Source organism: Myotis yumanensis, unplaced genomic scaffold (assembly GCF_028538775.1).
Source record: "Myotis yumanensis isolate MYYU_CA2020_CCGP unplaced genomic scaffold, mMyoYum1.0.hap1 SCAF_3, whole genome shotgun sequence".
NCBI classification, from domain to species: Eukaryota; Metazoa; Chordata; class Mammalia; order Chiroptera; family Vespertilionidae; genus Myotis; species Myotis yumanensis.
In genome coordinates, this window is record NW_027223754.1 from 131,346,811 (window position 1) to 131,372,529 (window position 25,719).

The 25,719-nt window shown below is 38.5% G+C and overlaps 1 protein-coding gene across 2 annotated transcripts in view; it reads right to left on the bottom strand.

Moving 5' to 3' along the window:
- Nucleotides 1–25,719, bottom strand: part of POC1B (POC1 centriolar protein B) — a 111,716-nt gene that overhangs the window by 6,498 nt on the left and 79,499 nt on the right. The window lies entirely within an intron of this gene.

Sequence of the window (25,719 nt, forward strand, 5' to 3'; positions counted from 1 at the left end):
TAAATGTATAAACAATAGACTACTACTTAGCCATAAACATAAATGGAATTCTGATATATGCTACGACATGGATGAACCTTAAGAACATTATTCTAAGTGAAATAAGCCAGAACAAAAGAAAATACTGTATAATTCTACATACATGTGGTACCTAGAATAAGCAAATTGAGAGACAGAAAGTAGAGTAGAGGTTACTATGAGCTGGGAGGAGGGAAATGTGGAGTTATGTACCTATTGTTTAATGGGTACAGAGTTTCTGTTTGGAATGATGAAAACGTTCTTAAAATAGATACTGGGAATGGTTACATAGCATTGTGAATACTTAATGCCAGTGAATTACACTTAGAAATGGTTAAAATGGTAAGTTTTATGTTATGTATATTTTACCACAATAAAATAAAGATGCAGAAAAAAACCCTCCAAATATGTCAGTGAGCAATCTGCAAATACAATTAAGAAAACAATTCCACTTACAATAGCATAAAAAAGTACTTACAAATAAATTTAATAAAAAAAGTACAAGACTTGTACACTGAAAACTATAAACCATCATTGAAAGAAACTGAAGATCTAAAGAAATGGAAAGACATCCCATATCCCTTGTTCATAGACCACTAGACTTAGTATTGTTAAAATGGCAATACTCCCCAAATTAATATATACAGATTCAATCCAATCCTTATCAGAATCCCAGCTGCCTTTCTAAAAGAAATTGGCAAACTGATCTTAAAATTCACATGGCAATGCAAGGTTCCCAGAACAGCCACCATAGAACCAAATAACAAAGTTAGAGAACTCATACTTCCTAATTTCAAAACTTACTACAAAACTACAGTACTCAAGACAGTGTGGCACTGGCATAAAAATAGACATACAGATCAATGGATTCAGAGTCTAAAAATAAAACCTTCCATTTACGGTCATTTGATTTTTGACAAAGGTGCCAGACAATTTAATGGGACAAATGTTGTCTTTTCAACAAATGGTGCTGGGAAAAGAATGGATTTGGGCCCTTACCTCACATCATATACAAAGTTAACTCATTCACAAAATTGACTCATTTATCCATATAACACAATGGATCATAGACTTATATATAAGGAAAAAACTATAAAAGTATTAAAAGAAAACACAGAAGTAAAATTTTCTCTAACCTTAGAGTACATAGAGCATCGGTTCTCAACCTGTGGGTCGCGACCCCTTTGGGGGTCGACCGACCCTTTCACAGGGGTTGCCTAAGACCATCAGAAAACACATATATAATTACATATTGTTTCTGTGATTAATCACTATGCTTTAATTATGTTCAACTTGTAACAATGAAAATACATCCTGCATATCAGATATTTACATTACGATTCATAACAGTAGCAAAATTACAGTTATGAAGTAGCAACAAAAATAATTTTATGGTTGGGGGTCACCACAACATGAGGAACTATATTAAAGGGTCGCGGCATTAGGAAGGTTGAGAACCACTGCTATAGAGCTTACCATATATGCACGTGAACTATTTCAATTGCTTTACACATCTTAACTGGTTTAATCCTCACAATAATCCTATCAGGAAGGTTCTACTATTATTCCCACTTCATAAATGAGAAAACAGAGATACAGTTCTGTTAATCACTTATTCAAGGGCACACAGGCAGGAAACAACTAATTTAAGAGATGCTAGGACTCCGGGTACTGTAACTTTGGGATCACACCACTGTTCCCCATGATCCTTCTGATCATTTTTTAAGAAAGTAAAAACTTTCAAGTTTCCCTCTCTCATAATCTTATTAATTCACCATTTTTTGACAACAATAAAAACAGTCAAAATCCACATTCAGAATGCAAGCTGATTTTTAATATATGTATAAAATACATTTTAGTATGTCTACTTAGCCATGTGCATCTACTCAGGGTCTTCTAGTCTGTTCACTCAATGGACATTTCTGGAGCCAGCTCCGTGCCGGGCACTGTTTTGAGTGGCGAGGACCTAACAGTGGGCAGCACAACCCTAGACCCTGCTCCCCCGAAATTTAGCTTCTGGTGCCTTCAGTCTTTTGATATCTTTTCTTCCTCAGAGATTTATTAACTTATATTTTTGTTTTATTGTCTAGCAGGCTATATTTACCTCTAAAATTCATCCTGGTCTCTTAGAAGTTATACTTTGTACTCCCAAATTTTCCACGTCTGTGATATGCCTGAAATGTTAGAGAGTGAACCTAAAATATCTGTGAGAGAATGCCTTTTTAGGGGATGAAGCACTCATTAAAACCCACACCCCAAAACAATACCATTACTATCACTTGCAATTACTCAGCTCCACATGAGAAAGAAAAGCTAACAATGTCCTTAAAAAGTCCAGAAGCAGAATCTCATCAAGCACAGATCATGAAAACACAAGTTACCCTAAAGGATTTTAGATGCTTCTCATCAGACATACCCAGAAGCACCCATGGCCTCTACCTATTCATTCTCTGAGCTAAAGGAACCAGGAAATAACATACAGCACCTACTTACCTGCCCAGCTACTGGCTGTGGCAAAGACTGAAACAGCAGCAGGTTTAATAGAGTGCAGAATATACAAAGGATTCGCCAAGAAGCCCTGCCTCACTATCACTGTCTGCATTGTTGATCCCAGCAGCCACTTCACTGCCTGTGGACAATGCCGAGATGGCCGTGCACAACCATCCCCCAAAACAAACAATTCTTCTCTGCCTGCACTGGCCTTCTCTGCCTTCCTAGCACGAGGGCATCTTTTTGTTCGCTCCATTTCAGCATGATTGTCACAACTCCAGAACAGCAGTCCCTGACCCCCTCCTGAAGCCGTTCCCTTCTCTACCACGGCATCCTGATGCTTCTGCCAGAACTGATCAGAGTTTGTGTTTATATATTTGTTCCTTGTCTTACTGTCTCCTTCACTAGACTGAGCTACACCTACTCTTCTCACCACTGCATCCTCTGGACTTCGCAGGAACTTGAATATTTTTTAATATGTTAGCCACTAACATGCAGATTTTACTATCACTCTCACATACGAAAACCAAACTATAACCAAGACAGTCTTTCTTTACACAATCACAACATACCTAAGTATGTGCACACATGGCTGCAAATATAGTCGTGTTGTAGTAGCAGCTGCAGCTGTTCCTGGGAAAACCCTAAATCTAGTTAACAATCAGCTATTAAACTCTGTGGTTTGCAGTCAAGGCAGTTAGTGAAGGAAGGGCAAAAAGAAGATTTAAGATCACAGTCTAAACTTCAATACACCTTAATAGTGGTTTTCTTGCTGTGACCAACAACAAATACATTAATATCTTATGACATATGGAGTTGAAAAAAGGGGAGAGAGTATAGGCAGAGAGAATAAAAGGGGCTAGATCTCCACCCCACATTAGCCAATTGACATATCTTTCTTTCTGTCTCTCAAAGGTTTTGGAATCTAGATATTAGGAGATTCTTTCTCACCAACCAACCCAGCCTTTACATCCTGTCTATACAGGGAAGGAGTGAGATGTAGAACCTTGGGAAGTTTCAATGCACTCATTCATAAAAAACAACAACACAAAACAACTGAGGAAGGAAAAAATATGTTTAAGATTTTGGGCTATTATTAGGGATCCGGCAAATGAGGCTTCAGTACCTGCTGCTCCCAATTTCAAAGTTGCTAATACTCATTGTTTGGGTGAATGCTTACTGAGTATGCCATCATATGAAGCATTTGCCAGGGTTAGATTGAATAGGATGTGAAGCCTGCACTGGAGCGTTCTCTGCTGTGGTGAGAGAAGGAAGACAGAGCAAGGCTGAGATCCCCGGCAGTGCCTGGCACACCGAATGAACTGCTGCATGAACAAGAAACACTAGCAGCCAAATCACACTGTGTTCCTTCATCTCGTTCTTTTACTGTTGACACTTGAAGTACAGTGGAGTACCAAGAATTCATTCATTAATTTATGCAACAAAGGCCTCTGATGGCAGGTGTTCAACTTACAGTGGAGAACAAGTCAGCTCTTCTTGCGTAAGCCATGGCTGCCACCTCAAAGTTGGGAAACGCACCCTCACCAAATGCAGGAATGAGTCTAAGTGACCGAGAAATCCTTATCTCTGCAGGCTAAAAAGCTTCCCTTTCCATCTGAACATAAGAAATAGTGTAAAAAACTACAGAGCTGACTGATGCAAACAGCTCCGATAATCCTGAGAGCTACATATAAAACCTGTGACCTTCTGTGGACAAATGACTCTCAACAGGTTGTTTAAATGCCATGGTTAATTTTAATGAATAATTTTTCATATGTCACTTATAATAGAGAATGAATTCTTTTAATGCATCAGTAGAAAGTGAAAATTGTGGCATTTGAAAGCAAATTTTTATTAGGAAATTAACCATTCAACACTGTATCAGGGTTTCCACATGTAAACTATTAGTATTTATATTATTAACAATGGTCCATTCAAGATACGGTGGGGCTCAATTACATGCGCACTCACATGTTATATTTATGTCCTTTCTTCTTCGCTTCTCTGCGCCTTCTTCTACCCTCCCACTGTCAGGGCTGGGATGGCAGAACTAATCACTGTTGCCCATGACTCACAGAAGTCTTTGTTCATGCCATCAGAAGAGCATTTATAACTCCTTGTTATATTTGTGTCTACATGTCTATATTCCCTACTAAACTATAGTAGTAAGGCATACTCTCTTATCTTACAGGGCATGAGCCAAACATTTATCATCTTTTTTCCTCATAACATAGTGCATGAGACACAGACAGGGCTCAACATTTATTGAACTGTTCAATGGACGTCCTACATCAGCTGAGCCATTCACAAAATAGAAATAACTGACAGTGTTTGGAGAGAAGTATAAACCCAAGGTGAAATCAATATCATTCTCTACTAAAAATTACTGTCTTAATTGCCTCCACAGAGGCACAAAGGGGGAGCAAAGCAAGCGGTTATCACTCAACTACAAATCAGTTCTTAGTTTTTATCCCCTAAAATCATATTTGATGATTTCTGATCGAAAAGCATCAGGATTTTCTGACAAATGTGAAGGCAAAGTAGGCATTTCACATGTAAAGATAATCAGTGACTTAAATATCAGATATATCCTTAATAAATGGGTTTAAATAAGTCAGTGTTAGCTAAAACCTAACATTTCTATTCTTGGTTTAATTCTTTAAGTAGGGAACAAAACAGACAAAAGTCAGAAAAGTCTATCCAGAGTGGTCTTGACCCTTCCAGCTAAAGTGAGTTTCCCAGCATTGAAGGTTCTAAAATAGACTTGGGATGGTCACTTGTCAGGGATATTGTGAGAAATACACAAACATTAGATCAGGAAATTCAACTGAATGCCCTTTAAAGTCCTTTCCATTCCTGACATTCTGAGATTTCTAAGTCACTACAGACAGAGAGACTTATAAAATGCCTGCCTGAAATAGACTAGGATAACAAAAAAATATCTTTTGCCTAGAAAAAATAAAAGCAAATATTATTTTTCAAAGAAAGAATGGATCATTTATTTTTAAAAATAACATTTAAAATAGGGATTAGAAACTTCAATAATCTCTATACTAAAATAACGAAGATTTATCACTCATCCAAACAGAATCATTGTAGTTAAGTGATAACCACTTGCATTGCTCCCCCATTGTGCCTCTGGAGAGGCATTTAAGACAGAATCATCACCTACATGCCAGGAAAATTCTAGGTGCCAGAGATACAGAAGTGTATTAATTTCTTACCACTGCTATAACAAATTACAAGTCTACTGGCTTCAAACAACACAAATTTACTATCTTCAAGTTCTGAAGGTCAGAGGTCCAAAGCAGATTTTATGGGACTAAAATGAAGGTGCTGGCAGAGCTGTGTTCCTTCTAGAGCAGTGGTTCTCAACCTTCCTAATGCCACGACCCTTTAATACAGTTCCTCATGTTGTGGTGACCCCCAACCATAAAATTATTTTTGTTGCTACTTCATAACTGTAATTTTGCTACTGTTATGAATCGTAATGTAAATATCTGATATGCAGGATGTATTTTCATTGTTACAAGTTGAACATAATTAAAGCATAGTGATTAATCACAGAAACAATATGTAATTATATATGTGTTTTCCGATGGTCTTAGGCGACCTCTGTGAAAGGGTCATTCAAGCCCCAAAGGGGTCGTGACCCACAGGTTGAGAACCACTGTTCTAGAGGCTCTAGGAGGAAATGTGTTCCTTGCCTTTTCCACATTCCTCGGCTCATAGACGTATTCCAATCCCTATTCCATTGTCATATCTCCTCTAATTCCCAAGCCTCCATTATTTCCCTTATAAGGACCCTTGGGTCCACCTGGGTAATCCAGATTGTCTCCCCAGCTCAAGATCCTTAACTTTATCACATTTGCAAAGTCTCCTTCACCATAAAAGGAAACATATTTCGAGATTCTGAGGGATGGGGACATGGCCATCTTTACTGCCTACTATAAGGAATGAATAAACAAAAGAGATCCTGTTGACATAAGGTTACATTCCAGTGGATGAAGTAGAAAAATAAATATGTAAATATGTAATACAATATCAGGTAGTGACAAAGGTTATAAAGAAAAATAAAGCTGGGTAAGTTGTTATATTAAGATGTAGCTTCATTGATGATGCATTTTTTAATGGGAAGATGGAGAATAAGTTTTGGGCATTTTAAATTTGAAATGTCTATTCAACTTCCAAGGGACAAAGTCATGAATGCATTTGGAAATATAGGATTCTAGATTTCTGTGGTGAGGTTGTGGAGAGTTATTAGGATATATACACTAGTTTATATAAAAGATACAAATGACTAGCTAGATGAAGAAGTACACAGGACAAGGTATGGAAAGATCCCAAGTACAGGAGTTTTTGTCTATTGGAGTTGGAGTGCTGGGCATATAAACATTTACAGCCATGGGTCTATGGTCAACCATGGGGGAGGAGAACAGAGAAGAGTTGCAAGGACTTTAGAAACAGGGAGAGAAGGAGCAGGAATAGTGACTAGTGGTGTGTGAGATAGGCGGGGCAGTGGCCCAAAAGCCAAATGAGAAAAAAGTTACAAGGAGAAGGGAGTAATCACCAGGACCACAAAGTAGAGAGAGGCTGATTCAGATGAGTCACTGGGACCTTGACATGAGTAGGTTGGTGGGGACAAAAGCTTAATTCAAGTTAATTCAGAAAAGTGGAAACTGAAGAAATGAAGACTGAATATCGGCAACTCTTTGGGGGAATCGATATATAAAAGGCTAATATGCTAAGTGTCCCTCTGACCAGTTGTTATGATGCACACTGACCACCAGGGGGCAGACGCTCAATGCAGGAGCTGCCATGACGCACACTGGCCATTTACAAAGAAACGGCACCATGGACCTGGCACTGACAAAGCAACACTCAGCTTCCCCCAAGTGGGATACAGGCCCTGCCACCACCCCGGAGTGACACCCCACCAAATCGCAGCCAATGCTGCCGAGACCCCATGGCACAAAATGCAGCCCAGCCTAGCCGGGAAATGGTCGCTGTGAGTGCTGGGTAATGACACCACGTAGCAACGCCTGGCTTCCTCTCCCTAGCGACTAGCCTCCTTGCAGTTTCTTCAGCCCAGGAACACGACTTGCTTTATAGCCAGGTACAAACATTTTACACTTTAACCAAATGTCTGTGAAGTGTTTTCCCGTGCCTCAACTCAATCGATCCTCACAGAACTACTGGAGTAGGTAGATAGGAGACTCGGTGGAATTCTATTTTCTTTTCATTAGCTGGAAAACTGAGATTTAGAAAGCTTAGAAACTTGACCCAAATGAAAAGAAATAAGACATGATGGACCTTGAAAATGACTTCAGGTTTTCTCACTGTGCAGAATATAGTCAAACACTGCTGCAGTTAAATATTTTACCCTTTGTTCTCCCTGTGTGATCTACAATAATAATCTGCTTCGTGTTGATATTTACTGCTGTGTTGCTGACAAATCCCGGAAAGAGAAGTTGGGGTGCTTCACTGGGCTGGAAAAAGTTTAGCTAAATCAGAAAGCAGATCTAATTAAGCAAGATTAACTATATATAAAGCCCTCGCTGGCACCAATCACACACGTGTGTTTCCATCTGTCATTGTTGATCGTGAATTTGGTTGACACTTCTATTATAGAGAAAGGGTGAATAGCAGTATTAAAATATTTCTTCCAATTAATTTCCTTTCAATGTACACAAATTCATGCACCGGGCCTCTAGGTTGGCTATAAAAGGGAGCAGCAGAACAACAGAAGAGATAGAAAGGGAAGAGGGATCAAATGTCATTTTCCTTTTTAATGATGGGAAATACATTACAAATGTGTACTGATGGGAAGACTATAGAGAGCCTTGATGTCACAAGATAGTGAGGCAAAAACTGCTAGGTAAACGGGTTGGGTAGGCTTTGTGTAAATAAATTTAAGGTGAGATTTGTATAAATAAATTTAAGGTGAGATCAGTCAGCATGACTGCCTAGTCAAAATCAGTTGTTTAGGTGTAGGCATAGATGAGGCAGAGACACAGATTTAACCAAGTTAAAGTTTTTTTTGGTGAGTACAATAACGGGAGAAAGAGGCAAGAGCATGGCTGTACTGATGAAATATAGAATGTAAGCCACATAAAGGAGATACACAGACAGGTGGTGGGCAGTAAAAAGGCAGGAAACTCAATGAATTAGAAGCCTTTCAGGAACTATCAAAATTGGAGAACTAGAGGAAGTGGTGGCCAAAGAGTGGGAGGCTTTACACTAAGTTTACCATTAGCACAAAGGACTCAGACAGTCTCTGAGTTCATCTGAGAATCCTGACAGGGAGAGGATGTCTGTCTTTCAGAAGTGACTCAGAGTGTTGCTCTGTCTTTGGTTCCTTCCTTGAGATCAAAAGCCAGTGCTAACCAAGAAGTGGATAGACAGATCGGGGAAATAGAAATAAGAGTTAGAGTCATCTGTACAGGGTTATCACAGGCCCACCATACAGAATTCATTTTCAATTTCTAAAATTTTTAGGAACAAAAGGCTGCTGATCCTGAAGGAGAGAATCCCATCTCTCCCATTTTGTATATTGCCACAATGCATGGTGTATCCTTCTAAGGACATATCTACCTGATCAAGTCTGATTGATTCAAAAGTTTTCTAGGATAAAATGAGAGAATGTCATGTGAAATCTGTGTCTCCCAAACTAAATTTGCAGAACTAAGAAAGCCTCTGTTTGTCCCTAGGAGAAATAAAGAATCTTTTTCTCAAAGAGAAAACCTTCAGGCTTTGGGGATAAGGTTTTACATAGAGCTTTGATTTTTCTTCTTCAAACAACATTAGAAATTTCATTTTTGTCAGGACTTAATAAACACATCCTTATGCAGCTATCAACTGGAATATCTGAATGATTAATTCACTCCCCTTGGAAAAGACAGCTGAGGTCACAAATCTGTCTGTCTTTGTCTTTAATCTTTATACTTATCTCTACAGAAGCTTATTAATTTTGAAGCCACGAGTGGGTAGGACACAACAAGGACAAATAAGATCTGTACAAAAATGGCTTTCTATGTTTCACTTCTGATATAATTAGGCAAACATAAACAATAAATTCCTTAAAAGAAGCTCTGTCTCCTAATGCCCCATGCTAATCTAGAATAGTGTACCCCATCAGACAAGTCCTGATTAATGATAAAGTTCTGACCAGAATTGTTGGGGGATGAGTGGTAGAGTAGGTAATCAGTGAAATAAAATTAGTGCTTTCTCTTTTGCATTGATACTAAACTAGAAATGCTACAAGTATGTATTATTGCCGAATTTAGAACAGGGGTGGGAAATGTCTGGCCCACGGGCCATATAAGGCCCACAAAATCATTTGGTTTGGCCATGCCAAGACATTATGGGTGAGTTTATTAAATGTTTGACCAAATATAGCAGGCTAATTTTTAAGTTGACAATTTTGTATGGCCTGCAAATGATGTTATAAATATCCAATGGCTCTTGGCAGAAAAAAGGTTCCCCACCTCTGGTCTAGTCAAATATAATAATAACAAAACTTTCTGTAAATTAAAAAAGGAAAACAAGTAGCTATTAATTGTTGTGTGAATCCTACTGTTACACCACAAAGGGGTACAGACTAAGGGATTCATTCTTATGATCTCTTTCTTATAGAATTCAACAAGAATAATTTATGCAGCATGCTGACATGACTAGGGTGGAAACAAACAGTTATACTTCACTCTTTGCCCAAAAAAGGTGTATGTGTGTGAGAATCTAAATTCTGAGGCAGTTAATAGCTGATATCACATAATGATGTATTTTGAAATAATATTTTATATTCAAGTAAGTACTACCTCATGAAAAAAATGGAAGTTAGACTTTGAAAGCCATATTTGGTTTAGTTTTACCTCGAAAAAGCCATCTGTGCACCTCTCAGAAAGCTGCCCCTTCTTTGCATGTACAAGAGCAATCAAGTGAAATTTATGAGTGAATAAGAAAAGCAATCTCACTGCAACACTAACAATTTTGAATGAATCAACAATACTTTAAAAAAATCTAATAGAGAGGAGAAACCAAGATGGCGGCATAGGTTAATGCTGGAGTTTGCTGTCTCGAACAACCACTTCAAAAATACAACTAAAAGACGGAATGGACATCATCCAGAACCACAGGAAGGCTGGCTGAGTGGAAGTTCTACAACTAGGAGGAACCGAGAATCAGAGAAGGCGCAGTGCAGAAGTAAAATACTAAGGTGCGGAGTGGCTGAGGGCGCGGTTGTCTGTTTCAATCCGGAGGGAGCCTCAGACTCTGAGCTCCAGATTCAGGCGAGTCTCTAGGGACCCAGACTCAAACGGGAGAAGCGGGACTGTCTGGCTTCGGTCCCTCCGAGGTTTGCAGCGGTTGCTGGGACAGAGAGGCAGAGCCCCTGGGGACGGACTGAGAGCAGCCATAACTGCTCCCTCCTCCGCCCTGTTGATCCCGTGTGACCTGCCCCGCTCAAGCCCTGCACAGAGCCAGTTGCCGGATAGCCTCAGGCAAAGGCTAGATTAGCACCTCCCTAGAGGACAGAAGTTCTCCCACTGCAAACACAGCTGATTCTCACAGCCAGTTGGCCTGGAGGTCAAGTAGTAATTACCTACAACACTCAAGGCTTGACTACAAGACTGCTCACAGAGACCACAAGGGGGTGCACCAAGAGTGTCTACCTCAGGTAATTGGGACACTTAACACGGAAAGCCACTCTATCAACACAGCGAAGCATAAAAAAATGCCAAGACAAAGAAACAGGCCACAAAGGACAGAACTGGAGGAAAGCAGGCTACTGGATATAGAATTCAAAAGCACACTTTGGAGGTCTCTCAAGAGGCTTCTAGAGGCTGTCGATAAACTTGATGAAATGTACAGGAAATTTAATGAGACCCTTGATGGTGTGATAAAGGACCAACTAGAAAGTAAGCATACACTGACTGAAATAAAGAATATTATACAGACTCCCAACAGCAGACCAGAGGAGCGCAAGAATCAAGTCAAAGATTTGAAATGCAAGGAAGCAAAAAACATCCAACCGGAAAAGCAAAATGAAAAAAGAAGACGACAGTGTGAAGATAGTGTAAGGAGCCTCTGGGACAGCTACAAGCGTACCAACATCAGAATTATAGGGGTGCCAGAAGATGAGAGAGAGCAAGATATTGAAAACCTATTTGAAGAAATAATGGCAGAAAACTTCCCCTACTTGGTGAAAGAAATAGATTTACAAGTCCAGGAAGCGCAGAGAACCCCAAACCAAAGGAATCCAAAGAGGACCACACCAAGACACATCATAATTAAAATGCCAAGAGCAAAAGACAAAGAGAGAATCTTAAAAGCAGCAAGAGAAAAAAAGTCAGTTACCTACAAGGGAGTACCCATATGACTGTCAGCTGATTTCTCAACAGAAACTTTGCAGGCCAGAAGGGAGTGGCAAGAAATATTCAAAGTGATGAATACCAAGAAACTACAACCAAGATTACTTTATCCAGCAAAGCTATCATTCAGAATTGAAGGTCAGATAAAGAGCTTCACAGATAAGGAAAAGCTAAAGGAGTTCATCACCACCAAACCAGCATTATATGAAATGCTTAAAGGTATCCTTTAAGAAGAGGAAGAAGAAGGTAAAGATACAAATTGTGAACAACAAATACGCATCTATCAACAAGTGAATCTAAGAATCAAGTGAATAAATAATCTGATGAACAGAATGAACTGGTGATTATAATAGAATCAGGGACATAGAAAGGGAATGGACTGACTATGCTTGGGGGGGAAAGGGGTGTGGGAAATGCGGGAAGAGACTGGACAAAAATCATGCACCTATGGATGAGGACAGTGGGTGGGGAGTGAGGGCGGAGGGTGGGGTGGGAACTGGGAGGAGGGGAGTTATGGGGGGAAAAAGAGGAACAAATGTAATAATCTGAACAATAAAGATTTAATTATTTAAAAAAAAAACAACAAAAAAAAAACAAACTTCAACCTTAAAAAAAAAATCTAATAACAACTGATTTTTAAAGTTTCAATTATACTTATTCACTGAAAAAAAATCAATGAAAGGGGATAAAGAATAATAAAGCAATCCTCTCCCCATCCTAAGTTATAAAGTGTACCATTTTCTGATTGATCTCCCATTCTTTCCCTCATAAAGCATACCACATCTCGAATACGGTATCTATCATTACAATCTATGTCCCTTTACTTTTATCACACATGTAGACACCCCTAAACAGTAGTATTGCTTTTACATGTTTAAGAACATGTAATTAGTATTATATTAGGTCCCTTTGGTATTTTCTGTTAATTAACATTTTTAGACTTGTCCATGGTGATGCAGGTAAGTCTAGTTCATTTCCTTTCACTGCCAGATAGTATTCCATTGACTATTCCACAATTTGTGTGTCCCTTCTACTGTTAACGAGTATTGAATGTTACAGTAAGCATTCTCATAAATGTCTCCTGCATACAGGTATGAGTTTCCCTAGCATGGAATAGTTAAGTCATAGTTTTACCAGATATTGTCCAAAATGGTAGAATCAACTTGTTCTATGAGCAGAAGAAAATCTCCCCTTTTCTACAAAGTCAACAATATTCAATTGTTAGACATTTCAAATTTTAACAAAATTATGGACAGAAAATGTAACACCATCACACTTAGTGTTGAACGAATCCACAACCTTCAAATTTCTTAAAAATTGTCCTGGCTATTTTGGGCCCTCTGTCCTTGATATAAGCTTTAAAATGAACTCTTTAGGTGTGATTAGAATTCTTACTGGGAAGTTATTGGAATTGCATTGGGTTTGTTGATTTATTTGAGGAGAACTATCATCTTGATAACATTGAGCTTCCTTATCTACAAATATAAAATTCCAAAAAATAAATGTGAACTATTTTATAAATTTCATGTTTTCCTCACATTGAGGCTCCTCTAGTATCTTCTGCATCATTTCAATTTTAATATATGTACTTTCAAAGCAAACACACTACCACTATTTTAGTATCATAACAATGTATATATACAGAAAGCCAACCAAATCGAGTTAAATTACATCCTCAAACAATGATCCTTGCTATTTTTATGAAACATAAAATTATCACAGAATCAGAAGCATGATATATAACATTCTGAAAAATTATTTCCTGGTCTTGCTTATTCTCTGAGATAAATAATGCCTTTCTTTAGCCTTCCTAATAGACTCTATTTTCTGTTGCTTGAAACTTCAAATTCCAAGTTCAAATGAAATAAGCTGTGTATTAAAAGTCATGAGATAATTATTTTAAATTATACACACAAAGTAAATCATGGTTTCCTCATTTAAATACGACTTTAGCATCCTTATTGTATTTGTTTTAATGCTATGAAGAAGCAATTTTAAGGCAAAGATTCAACCAGTCATTTAACAAAGCTACATTCAGAAAACTGGCATGCTTTATGAAACATCTTTTAGAGGGCAAATATTATATTCATTGTTTTAGTCACCATCTAGAATAATATGAATATTCTAGTCTGATTAATGAAAACTGTGGTTAAAACAGTAATGCATATTCATAGCTGGGTGCTGAGAACCACCCTTCTGTCTATTTATGATTCATTAAACCATTCATGAAACGGAGAGTGAAAGCTTTCTATGTGAATGCAGTATACAGTGTACATTATATTAGTTGACTTTAATTTGCATTTGCAAAATAATGAAGTCTTTTCTTCCCTAAGTAGATGCAATTTACCACTCATTTAAATCTCTATAAAAATTCAATTTTGCTTCTTAAGGCAATTATCAATTTTTTGTTGGATTTCTGCTATTTGTGATGTCATACATTTATGTTATCATATAATATGGTGGCTACAGGAATGGCACATCAAGTCACAATGACTTGGGTTTAATCCTGTCTTTTCCTGTGTTAACTATGTGACCTTGGACAAATTACTTGACCTCTAAGTTGAATTTCCTCACCTATAAAATGGAGAAGATAATTCTGATCTATATTATGAGGTTGTTCTGAGAATATAAGAGTTTAATCTACAGTTTATATTCAATTACCTATCATCATCATATTGTGTCCTACGTCCATGCCACTGAAATCTAAATTGCATCTTTCTAGAAGGCAGAAGCCAATGCTTACCTTCTTTCAGAGAGTTGACAACATGCTGACAACATGCCTATGTGTAAGGCATTCAAAGTAATTAATACATTTTTTTGCATTAAAAATATTTCTCTATCCTTTATATTCTAAGTTTTTAAAAACTCTCCCCATTCTGTATCTGATTTCTCACATTAATAAGCTATTTAATGGTAGGTGGCAGTTCAATGAGTAAATGAATCAGCTGTACTAAATGTTAACTAATAAATGAATACATATATACTAACTATACATTTAAAATGAAAATTGCTGTTGAACCAATCCAAAACAAAATGTTAAAAGACATTTTCAGATGTAGGTTTTAAAAGGAAAACAAGTTTCTGTTTTCAGGCAACTACCTGAAAAATATATGTAATACTTTTTAAAAGTACTTAGTAGACAAAGACCCAACATCTATTTAAAAATTCTGGTCTTATTTTAATGGATGAAAAATAATTTTCTAATAATCAAACAGGAGGCCAATCTAACATCAAGCATTTAAACCTATGAATCTCATCTAAAATACTTAACCCCTTGATAAAGATTATGTAACTGGACATAGTTAGAAAATTATGGCATAAATTCTCCAGGAAGAATAGCTTATGAGTAGAAAATCAGTAATAGATAATTACAAATAATTGAAAATAAGATGCTATGATAACAGTATACTATTTGATAGTGATACTAGGTTTTTCTTTCTTACATTTTTGTGTGCAGAAAAGTGTAGAGTTTTTTCCCCTCTTCATTTTGCTGGTGAAAGAAACTCAGAAACCAAAGATAATAAAAACAATCAGTGTGTTTATAAATATTGTTTTTTTTAAAACCAATTATCATGGGGAATAATGGTCCAGGGGAAATAACATTCAAATACTACCATAAAATTAAAAAAAAATTTATCACAGATGCCATGAGTCAAAGAGAATGAGAACTAGATTCACAGCTTTGTAAAAAGAGTGGTTAAGAATCGTGATAATTTATCTACACACACACACACACACACACACACACACACTCCTTATTTAACTATTTCACTGATGTACTCCCATAGCTACTTACACATATATCACTATTACAGGGCTTATTCTTTCATCTGTACATTTTCATTGCTTGGCATATAAAGATACTCAGCAAATGTACTGAATAAAAGGAAGAATTTTAGCTGTCTCTTTTGCTCACCGCTCCCCTTCATCCTACCACATACTGGCTTGCACCTGTATTACTAAACCAAAAAAGCTCTTCAGCAATTAACTACAAATCTGCTAAATTCACTAACCATTATTCGACATTTCTCTTGGCTCTCGCAATGGGGACTACTCCCATATTCTTGAAACACTCCTCTCTTGGCTGCCATGACACCACCTTCTTCTCCCATCCCTGGGCTCCCATCTTCTGGGTCCCTAGAGCAGTGATGGCGAACCTTTTGAGCTCGGCGTGTCAGCATTTTGAAAAACCCTAACTTAACTCTGGTGCTGTGTCACATATAGAAATTTTTTGATATTTGCAACCATAGTAAAACAAAGACTCATATTTATTTTTGATATTTATTTTATATATTTAAATGCTATTTAACAAAGAAAAATCAACCAAAAAATGAGTTTGTGTGTCACCTCTGACACGCGTGTCATAGGTTCACCATCACTGCTCTAGAGCATAGTCAGGTCTCCCGTAAGATACATTCTTTGTACACACAGTTCCCTCTGCCTAGGACACTCCAGCACCCCTCCATCTCCTCACCGCAACTCCTACTGGGACTTTAGATCAGCGCTTCCCACACTTCAGTGTACACATGACTTGCCTGGTGGTCTTATACTAAATGCAGGGTCTGATTCAGGAGATCCGGGGTGATAGCTGAGAATCTGCATCTCTAACAAGCTCTCAAGTGATGCCCAGACAAACCATCCATGTGTGGACCACATTTTGAATATCGAGGTTTTAGATCTTAGCTCAAATGTTTTTTCAGGAAAATTTTCTCTGATTCCACCTCACCCACACTCCTGATTTAGTCAAATGCCCCAAATTCACTCTTATTGTACCATGTAAATCTCCATGATGGCTTCTGCTTACCATTACAGCCCATACGCCTCCTTCCCTGACCCCTGCTTCTACCTAGCGCCTGGCATGTTCATTTTTGAGAAATGAATGAACAATGTCTGCTGAGCCAGCCCCTAAATTAGGTCGAGTCACTTCCTTTCACGATGACAGCACAAGCTCCTGAAGAACCCGAGCTCATCTGTGACTAGCACTCCCAGAGGTTTCCTATTCCCGCCAAGATTCACTCATCTGGGGGCTGAAGAACTATGGTCAGAGAGAAATTGATTCCATATGTACTGGCTTTCCTACTCTAGCAAGCTGGTTGGCCACAGTCTCCTTGGGCAGCCCCTGGTACTCCAGGTTCTCTTATGCCAGGTATACAAGGAACAGTATAAAAAGCAAATCCTGGTTATTGGAGTGGGATCCAAATATCCCACCCTGGTGTAAGAAATGACACCAGGAAGGGTAGAGGTGGGTTGAAAAGACAAAGACTTCTAGTACAGTCAGATATTTTTCTATTCAAAATTCATTGCCAAAATTCTCATAAAATACATACTTTTATGTTTAGGAAAAGAATTTTGACTAAAATACTGTAGGAAAAATATATAAGTTAAGCGCTAGATACAAGAGCTACAGCATTTGTAAGAAAAAAGTTGTGATGGGGAATATAATGAAAGATATTAGTTGCAAAAACCACATGACAGGCAGAAGCAATACCACCGTTGCCAAGAAAACTGCCTGGAAAGAGTGCCAAAGTAAAAACTAAAAATAAACAGATAAAACACAGTTTGAGATATAAACTCCACAAATGTCATTTTCCTTGATTAATAAATACATAAAAATAGTCACAGCACATATTAGCAGAAATAAAAAAAGATCTTAACACTTGATTAAAATATTAGTAATATCTTGGAGAAAACTGCTCTCTAAACAAAAAGTTTTAAGTATACTTAAGGGGACAGGTCATTTATTCTGAAGTTATTTTTCTCAATTGTGTTTGGCAAATCTGTCAGTATACTCAATTAAAAAATGGTGACATTTATTTTTTTCCACATAATCTTATTTGCTTGAAATTTTTCATGTCATTTAATGATATATCAGAAAGAGATGGTTTTTTCCAGAGGTGGGAGAAAGAGGATACTGACCCTCTGATACTTCAGTCCCCAAAATGTAAAGCAGCCAGAGTTTTATGGCATGTATAATTCATAGAACACTTACGTTTTATAAATGATTTCTTAAAAAAAGGACAACATAACTTTTTAAATAGTGTTAAAGTCATGAATTTTTTTTCAGTAACTTTACTATGTACTGAATTGTACAAAAAGTACACAGAATCTTCTAAAAGTACAAATCTGGGGGAGTACATTTCCTAGTTAAATTCAACTTTTCAACTCATTTCCAAAGCACACAATTGCCTTCACTTTATCTTAATAATATATTTCTAGTTCTATTTAAAATGAATAATTATTTAAGTTATTTATATCCTGAAATTTCATTAAATTATTATCATTCCCAACATGCATATTTCTGAATCTAGAACAGTGGTTCTCAACCTGTGGGTTGCGACCCCTTTGGCGGTCGAACGACCCTTTCACAGGGGTCGCCTAAGACCATCCTGCATATCAGATATTTACATTACGATTCATAACAGTAGCAACATTACAGTTATGAAGTAGCAACGAAAATAGTTTTGTGGTTGGGTCACAACATGAGGAACTGTATTTAAAGGGCCAGAAGGTTGAGAACCACTGATCTAGAATAACATTTACTCAGTCAGCATGGTACTTTGTCTAATGCCAGATGTCATTTAAAATAAATTTATTTTACATAATGTCAGCCTTAGAGAATAAGTGCACAGATTCATTTTACTGAACATGAAGCTTCATACAGAAGAACTGTCCAAGCGAACTATGAAAATTCTTTGAACATTCCACTTACGGGGACAAGGTGTTACCCTGTAACACAGCTCTACTACATAATCACTCCCAAAGGAGAGATGGGACTGAGTCCACGGGGCCATGAACATGGGAGGACTGGATCCCCTGGAACTGTGGGTACTTGTGATTTGAGGAATATCAAGAGAGAAAGAAAGGTTGGAGGAGATGGCCTGGATTTTGCAAATAGACACATAGCCATAAAATTGTCTCAAATCACCAGAAAAAAACCCCTAAATATTATGGGTTTGGCTATGTTTTTGAATCTTGCCCACAAGATTTCTAGCCCATTATATTGAGAATATTTACCAACACCCCCCCCCCCCAAAACCACACACACACACAAACCCAAACATAGCTCTGTTTAAAATAAAAGCCAATGGAAAATAGAACTCACTTTGTAAAAATCACACTGTAACCAAATCTGATAAAAATTTATGTTATCATCTATACCACAAAGGAAATAATGCCTGCACAAACCAGAACTAATAACAATAACATCACCAAAGAAAACGCAAGCCCACACAATTCTTGCTATAAAGAATATAATTTCTTAAAAACAACAAACAGCCCTGGCTTAGTTGGTTGGAGTGTTGTCCCATACACCAAAAGGTTGTGGGTTCGATTCCCAGTCAGAGTACATACTTATGTTGTGGGTTTGATCCCCAGTCGGGGTGCATATGAGAGGCTGGGGGGGGGAGGGGCAATTGCTGCTTCTCACATCAATGTTTCTTGCTCTCTTTCTCTCTCTCTCCCTCTCCCTCTTGCAAATCAATGGAACATATCTTTGGGTGAGGATTAAAAACAACAACAACAACAAACAAACAAAAATTGAAAATTAGTGAGAGGGTGAGGTTGGAGGTCTATGGGGAGCAGTGAAAGAAAAGTAATGACAAAGTCCTGTCAAGATGGTAAAGCCATTATATCATTAAGAAACGGATTTACAGATATGATAGATCAAATAACTATTCATATGAGGAAGCCATATCCCCACAATTAGGCTTGAACAACCTATGATGAACACACCATATGGAACACCTTCTGGATAATCAGTAAGAGACAAGTGTGTCTTAAACTCAATTCTTTTTTTATGAGGATCATAAATACTGATTGGCTTGGGGTGGTGAACAGACAATGCAATATAGATGAGTATTATAGAATTGTACATCTGAAACCTATGTAATTTTATTAACCAATGTCACGCCAATAAATTCAATTTAAAAAAGATGAATTTTTAAAAAAGGATTTGTGCTTACAAAAGTCTGGTACATGCCAAAGATTTGAGTACTTGGCAAGTGGGAATAGGCAATGTATAAAATCCCAAAGCAGCCTCTACAACCAATCACAAGTACTGACTCTAGAGCCGTTTTCCTCATGTGCTCCCAAATTGGTCATTACTTGTCTTCTCTCTCTTTTTTTTAAGCAGAGCTACTGATCAAGTCCCTTTGGTTACTATACTACGCTGTGGTGAAGAAATATTCACTTAGGCTAAGCCATGCAGATAACAAGGAGGCTAAAGCCAGCATTCAGAGACAAGGCATCTTAGGCATCTGGGGAGCAGTACAGTGCAGGGGCTTATGGTTTGGGCTCTGAACTTAGTCCAGTCTAGGCCCTAGCTGGCCTCTATCACTTCCTAGCTGGTGTGACTTTGGGCAAGTTACCTTACCTCTCTAAGGCTAACTTGTGGAATCTATGTGCATCTTTAGTAAGGAGGTAAAGTATACCTCCTTAGTAGTACTAGTATTAAAAAAGGTGGCTATTTTATGGGAACCATAGGCATGAAATGAGAATGCTCCTAAATTTAATTCAGTTAAACTTTAAAAGCAAGCGCAGGATAGTAAAGTTGGCAATTCTCAAATTATTTTATAAATCTAATGCAATGTCAATCAACATTGCAATGTTTATAAAGAACATGAAAAAATAATTCTACAGTTCATGCAGGTAAATAATAGGCCAAACTATCCAAGAAACTTTTGAAGGAAAACTTGTGTGTGTGTGTGTGTGTGTGTGTGTGTGTGTGTTTGTAAAAGTCTGACCGGAACATCCGGTCACTATGATGTGCACTGACCACCAGAGGGCAGACCCTCAGCGCAGGAGCTGCCCCCTAGTGATCAGTGCACTCCCACAGCGGGAGTGCCGCTCAGCCTCAAGCCAGGCTCACGGCTGGCAAGCACAGCTGAGGCAGCGGGCACCTCTCCTGCCTCTGTGGCAGCACTATTGGGCGGCGGTAGCAGCGGCACAGCAGGGCCAGGATGAGTGGCAACGGAGCTGTGCCTGGCCCTGGCTAGGGCTCCTCCGCAGCCACCTGCCGCTTCGGCACTGCTACATCCCCCCAGGGGTCCAGGATTGTGAGAGGGTGCAGGCCAGGCTGAGGGACCCCACCTGGGCACAAATCCGTGCACTGGGCCTCTAAGATATATATATATATATATATATATATATATATATATTTTTTTTTTTTTTTTAATCCTCACCAGAGGATATTCTTTTCCATTGATTTGTTTTAGAGAGTGGAAGGGAGCGAGGGATGGAGAAAAGGACGGAGAAAGAGAGAGAGAGAGAAACATCGATGTGAGAGAGACACAACACTGGTGGGATGCCTCCCTCATGCACTGGGGAATGAACCTGCAACCCAGGTCCCAGGTATGTGTCTTTGACTGGGAATTGAACCCACGACCCTTCGGTGCCTGGGCCAGCTGACATTTTAACCACTGAGCAACACCTGCCAGGGCAATGTACTTACTATATTTTAAAAAAATATTTTAAAGCTACAATAATTAACAAGGTATGATAATGGATTAAGAACAAGGGGATCAATAAGACAGAAGTAAAAGTCTCTGAACATATACAAGAACATAAGAATTTAATGTTTTTTGAAGGTAAATCAAACAAGTAAAGAAAAAAACAACACAAATTGAGGGTACTTTGTTAACCATAAATCTGTACCTTATACCTAAAAGTAATTCATCTAAGATTTAAGATTTAATTGTAAAAAACAGAACCTTAGGAAAAGTAGCTGAAGATATCTTTGGAGAATAGGAAGTGATTTTCTTTGTATAGACTCCAATGAAGTCATAAAATTAATTATATCTTTTAAGAAATGAATGCAACTAAATTGATCAACAATCAGAAACAAAAATCAAGGGAAATGACAAACAAGGAAAATATATTTGTAGTATATGGTAAAGGGTGTTAACCTTCTAAATTATAATGACAGTTTAAAATTCAATTTTAAAATAAAATAGAAAAATGAGCAGAGTATACAAATAGGCTCAAAAATATAAGGAACAGCAATTATGAGAAAAAGTCAAAGTTCACAAGTCAGTGCAATAACAGGTAACAGATATGTTAATTAGTTGGACTGTGGTATATCTACACAAGTTACTTTATACACCTTAAATAGATCCAATTTTTATTTTGTCAAAAATGTTTAAAGCTCACAAGTCACTAAAAATATATTAACTTAATATTTCTTGCTTATTACATTTTAAACGCTTTAAAAATTAAATAATCAATAACTAAATAAATATAACACTCAATATATATATATATATATATATACACATATATATATTACAATGTAGAAAATATATTTGCTTATATATTACCAGTGAAAATTCAAACTTGTATACATATTCTAGAGTGAATTTGCCTTATAAAGCCTTTTTTTTCTTAAGTTTCTATCCTTTAATTCAATAATTCCTCTTGATTCCATATCCACCCTTCAAAATCTGTTTTGTGATACGGAGACCTGGACTCTGCAATCTACAGTTTTCTCTTGCCAGTTGGTTCTATTAGGCTCTGTCAATAGAAGACACAGAGAGGGAAACCAGAAGCCCAGAATGGAATTGCTGCAAGTTTGCTGCTGCTCCTGTCAGCCACTCCCAGCAACAGTTTTCACTCTCCTCAAATATACCAGAACCAGCTGGCCCAGGCTCCTCAGTGGTTAGGTCCAGCTCCATGAAGTCTGTCCTCTGTGCTGCAGCAGATGGAGGACAGGGCCTCTTCTCTTGCAGTGGTTCTCAACCTTCCTAATGCCGCGACTCTTTAATACAGTTCCTCATGTTATGGTGACCCCCAACCATAAAATTATTTTTGTTGCTACTTCATAACTAATTTTGCTACTGTTATGAATCGTAATGTAAATATCTGATATGCAGGATGTATTTTCATTGTTCGTGACCCACAGGTTGAGAACCGCTGTATAGGCTCTCTGATCCACAACCTCAACCTGGGGTACTATGGTTTTCTTTCTGTCAATTTTTCCACTAACCCAGGGTCAAATCCAGAATCTCACACATTGCATTTAATTGTTGGTCAAGATGGTATGGCTACATAATATTCCATCTATTCATATACTATACTTTTATTTAACTAGTACTGTTACCATTGTAACTCACTAGGTATTAATAATAGGAAAGGAGCAAAGGGGAGGCCAGACACTATAAGCATGGTCATCTGGGCAGCTTCACCAGAAAGCTACACCTTCATGCTCCCCAGGGGCTCACCGGTCCATTCCCTGCAAATAACCGGGAAAGGGGTCCAACAAAGGGGAAGATGGATGCATTTGCAGTGAAGTCGAGGTGCTGTAGGGGAGGTCATTACTTGTCTTCCCCCCCTCCCTGCCCCACCTTTTTTTATTAAAGCAGTCTAACCTGGGAAAAAGATAACTGGCTAAAGAGGGTGGCAAGCTCAAAAACCCCACCGGATTCATTGGATAAGCTCCTAGCTAAAATCCCCATAGATAAAGGAATTCTCTCTCTTGCCGTTTGTGTTCCTGTTTCTCACTTGCTCCATGATGCACCTCGTGTGCATCTCCATAGCCATGTGGTCCCAGAAGCCACACGTGGGCCATGCAGACTCCATACACAACGGACTGCAGCTGGAACACAAGCTAACCTAGCCAGATGCTGGACCGGACTGTGCACATATGGAGCGAAACACTGGGCAGTGGCTTTATCTTAGCCCTGCTGAAGACACATGGGACTTTTCCACCGGGGCACGGAGGAAGATGGGACCTTGGAGAGGAACTCCCTTAATGTTACCTCATCATTCAATAAAGCTTCCCACAATCGCCATCCTCCCACAGAGGCCTCAGGAATTTCCTATTCCCGTGGCATCCCAAGAGTTCCACTTCTACTGGCAACAGGTGGGTGGGGACGAAGAGGACACCCCATCAAAACAACACTGTCTTAAAGGACATTTGGTTTGTGTCCATTTAATTTTAAATAATGCTAGAATAAGCATCCTTGAGTAGAAGTCTTTGTCTGTGCATCTTATTTCTTTAGGATAGTTTAGGATCTTTAGGATGATCATTGAGGATCCAGCAGGAAAACAGAAACCAAACAGTTATTTTCACAGAGAGAATGAATTTAATGCAGGGAACCAGCTAAACAGGTTTGGAAGTTTGTAAAGGCTAACAGGGAGCCCTGAGGTGAGAACAGTAAACACATGAAGCAACTGCCTCTCTAGGTCTGGGGTGGAAAGAGGCTGGAATATTAGAAGTTAGACAATTAAAGGCTCCGCACTGAGTTGAGATGGTTTGTTCCTAGGAGGAAAGAGGAATGTACATTAATAAGACATTCTGAAAAAGAAGAGGAAATGCCTGGCATTCCTTCTCCTTCCCCCCTTCAACAGAAAACAAACAACAAGTAACTCTTATGTGCTTTGGTAAAGCAGTCCAAAAAAAAAGAATTTTGCCACCATAAACACTGAAACCTACCAAAATTCTGCAGAGATTTGAAAAGCGATTTAAAAAGTACATACAAAATAAAAACTGGGCTTTGTAGTGGCCATCATTATCTCCAGCAAAAGTAAAAGAAAATACTGTAGGAACTGGGGGGGGGGGGGAGGGAGAGGAGGGAAGGAGGGCAAATTATACCAGACCATTTTTCAACTGTAAGTCAATTAAAGTCAGTTTGAACTTTTAAATGACAGGGGTTGGTGGATTTAAAGCAACAGAGCTTTATGTATTCTTGAGCATGTATGATTGTGTACACAGTATGATATCTTCTACTGATATCTGACAAACTAAGAAAGTAAAAACAAAGACAATGAAAACTACATACAGAAAGAACTAGAAAAGGACCAACACTGGGCTGCCAGTTCACTCAGGTTATGAGGTTTTTAATCTTTCTGAAGATTTAATATATTTGACATAACCTGACTTCATAAAGCACAAAGAACTGACTGAAAAATTCACTTTAGCAGACTTGCTGACTACTTCCACCAAATCATTAGCTGCCAAGTGGCTAAATAAAGAAAGCACAGGTAACTTAGCTGCACTGTATAAGCAGTACCAAATAACTCTAAGCCAGATGGGTACAGATGTACGGAACAGCTGCAAGCTAAGTTCACTATTTTCCAAGAAACTCCAACATTTGAAAGAACCGCAAATGGCATTTAGCTCCACAGTGAACGTCCTGTAGGTCAGCAGAAAGCCCATTACGGGCTGACAGTCCAGAAGACAGACACACTTTTCAGAGTGCTACTGTAGTAATTTCCTGTGTGAAAAGCTCACTGCTGTTCTGCATTCCTCAGGGTGCATTTCTTATCATCTCAGAGGATGTTGCTCTTCCCCAGGAAGAGGAAGGAACCAGTTGTTACTGGATGTGTGGGCTGAGAGCTGTCAGGCATTTTCAGCATGCCTCAGCTGTGGGAACTGGGGATGCGGCTTAGGTTCCCAGCCCTGGGACAGTGGATAGAGATTACGGCAGCAGTTGGGAGTCACGGTTTAGAAATACAGTATCGCAGGAAGTTGGAAGGCAGAAATAATACTTAGAACTTCAACACTTCCAGTTTCCAGAAATGTGCTAATTTTCTAAAGGAAATTCTAAAAAGTATCTACTCTGTTGGGCTCCCAAATAGCATCCTATATAATAAAAGCCCAATACGCAAATTGTCCCCTCGACTGGGAGTTCGACCAGGGGGGCAGGGCCAGCTGGCCAAATGCCTACAGTCCCTTCCTCAGGCTGGCCCTGCCCCTGCTGGTGGCAGTAGGCAGCCGGGGAAGGGAGGCCCTGGTTGGCAGCCAGCAGCTGCTAGGGACCTTACCTGAGCATGAATTTCGTGCAATGGGCCTCTTGTGACCCCACAAGTTCTAAATCACTTTCCTCAATAAGTATAGGGACCAGTCTTT